The following is a 2450-nucleotide window of genomic DNA, read 5'->3' on the forward strand; positions in this document are numbered from 1 at the left end:
AAAATAAAATAAAAATAAAAACACACACAAAAAAGCACATCTTATACAACTTTTTGCAAGTTCGGACCTGCCAATCACCTTTTCCGTTTCAAAATCAGCGACAAAATACAGGGAGGTGAGATATTAAAGACAAATAATTAAGCTCGACAGACCTTTCAGTGCTGGAATCGTTTCAGGGAAAGTAGGAAGAGAGAAAAACATCCGACCCTGCTTCCAACAGATTTTGTGCTCTTTACTGTAATTTTAGTAAGAGTTCTACGCACGGCACATGCAACACTATATAAGGTCATATAATTACCGAAGATTAGAAGTGTTACAAGCCGGCAACAAACACAAAAATGGAGGAGGAGAAATTTTATGTGGACGACAGATGTTTGAGAGGACAGAAGGAACAAACTACACCAGAGTACTCGTCAACGAACCACTTAAAAAATATTCTTTGAGTTCAGAATGTAATTGTTCTGCGATCTGACACGAAAATTTTTAAAGTCTGGTTAGTGGGTGGTTGGCGGGTGCTCTGGTGTGGTTTGCTTCTTCTTTCCTATCAAACTTCTATCGTCCTAATCTCCCCTCCTTCTTTTTTTATGTTTGTTACTCTCTTGTAACACCCCTGATCTTCTGGCGCTCATATGACCTTATGCAGTTGCGAGCGCCGAGAAAAACCTCTACTAAAACCTAAAAAAAGTCTGGTTCTTTTTTTCCATTGGCATTGGATATTATGGTAACAGCATAAACACGCGGAGCATGACGATAGCTCGATTTATTGGATATTGAGTTAGTTCTACATCTTTCTTGAATGACAATGGTCAAATAGTTTTACGACTTTAGATAAACACAGGCTTAAACTTTATTTTAAAAAACTCAAAGAAAGGAAAACAAAATCCCCCACGTGGTCGGAAAAACGGCGATTTTGTTGGTACGGTTGGCGGTGCGACTGTGAGTGCTATTTTAACATTTTAAATGCTTTTTATAATATGAACTTTCTTTAAAGAGTACTTTTTATTACTCACGTACAGAAAAGTAATAAAGTTGAAAAGACTAGGTTTTTTTTTTTTTTTACACAATCAAGAAGTGGTGCCTTTTTTGACCGGCAGTATATATTTTATTTTTATTGATACGAAATTGACCAACTTTAGCAGTGCTGGAACTGAAAAAAGGAACAAACACCAGAGGCAATGCTGGAATAAAACAAATAAACCCGACAGTCCGACAGACCTTACAGTGCTGGAATCATCTCCGTGACCACAAGAAGAGAGAAAAAGCACCCGTCCCTGCTTCCGCCAGATCTATCACGGAATAGTGGCTTACCGCCTACCCCGAATCGTAACAGGTGACAAAGCAGCTACTCTGTAACATGTCTTGTTTTGGTTGTTATCTTTGAATCTGACGTCATCACTAGCGTTATAGTTAGCAAGGCCGTCTGCTGGGCACTCGTATCACTTGTAGCTTTGGCGCGTCCGTTATCAGACAGCGAGATGTACCCCGTTGCGTGGGCGGATCAAAATGTGGGCGGGGCTCAGAAGTGAGGGAAGGTTGAGTTCATTTAATTTTAATAAGAGGTTTTTTTTACGGCACTTGAAACACAACGAGGCCCACATAGGTGCCTAAGATTAGAGGTCTTGCAAAATAGTAACAAACACAAAAAAGGAGGTGAGACAAGGACAAGAAAAGTTTCACGTGAAAGGAGCAAACCATATCAGAGCACCCATCAACCACCCGCAAAGTTGAGTTCAAAGGTAAGGTTTTCTCAGTTCAGAGGGAAGTCTAGATATGTGTGCGTGTAGTTCAAGAAAGCAAGACATTCTTAGAGAGGGTCCCAAGGAGCGTGTCGGATACTGGGTCTGTGGAATAAAAGTGTCACTAACTTTCACCTCCATTGTCAGGGCTTCCAGGGCATGGGCCCTCAGTGTCGCAGTTTACCCGAGGTCTCTGTATAAATCTTTTACCTTTTTCTGCAAGAAGAGTTTGGCAATGGGCTATTCTTTTTCTGAGCCTACAAGATATTTAATTTAGTTTTAGTAAGAGTTTTACGACACTTGCAACACAATTAAGTCACATAAGTTCCAAAGGTTAGAGGTGTTACAAGAGAGTAACCTAACCGACACAAAAAAGAAGGGGAAGAGATAAGGATGACAGATGTTTGATAGCAAAGAAGGAGCCACTAACGAACGAGTCCATTGATTTTTTACTTTTTCACAGGAAGAGTTTAATTATTTAAAAAAAGGGCTATGGCAACGGGCCCATCCTTTGAATAGGCTTAAGGACACTTAATGATTAGTTATTACGTTACTATCGTTGCAAGCGGTAATGACATTAATTTGACAAATGAGCAACTGTTTATTCACTACCATCAACAATAGACTGGAGATTTTAAAGAAGTATCAACAGTTTCAACGAATTACTTCTTTAAATAAGGAATCGCTCATTTTCACATGGGAACGAACTTGGGA

The 2450-nt window shown here is 39.6% G+C and overlaps 1 protein-coding gene across 1 annotated transcript in view; it reads right to left on the reverse strand.

Moving 5' to 3' along the window:
- LOC101849241 (carnitine O-palmitoyltransferase 1, liver isoform) overlaps positions 1–1849 on the reverse strand; it is a gene marked incomplete in the record, with an annotated part of 26408 nt that extends 24559 nt beyond the window's left edge. Inside the window, 1 exon segment of the mRNA XM_013087896.2 lies at positions 1216–1849.
- Positions 1850–2450: the final 601 nt, after the last annotated feature.

The sequence above is a fragment of the Aplysia californica genome, unplaced genomic scaffold, assembly GCF_000002075.1.
Source record: "Aplysia californica isolate F4 #8 unplaced genomic scaffold, AplCal3.0 scaffold00656, whole genome shotgun sequence".
Taxonomy (NCBI): Eukaryota; Metazoa; Mollusca; class Gastropoda; order Aplysiida; family Aplysiidae; genus Aplysia; species Aplysia californica.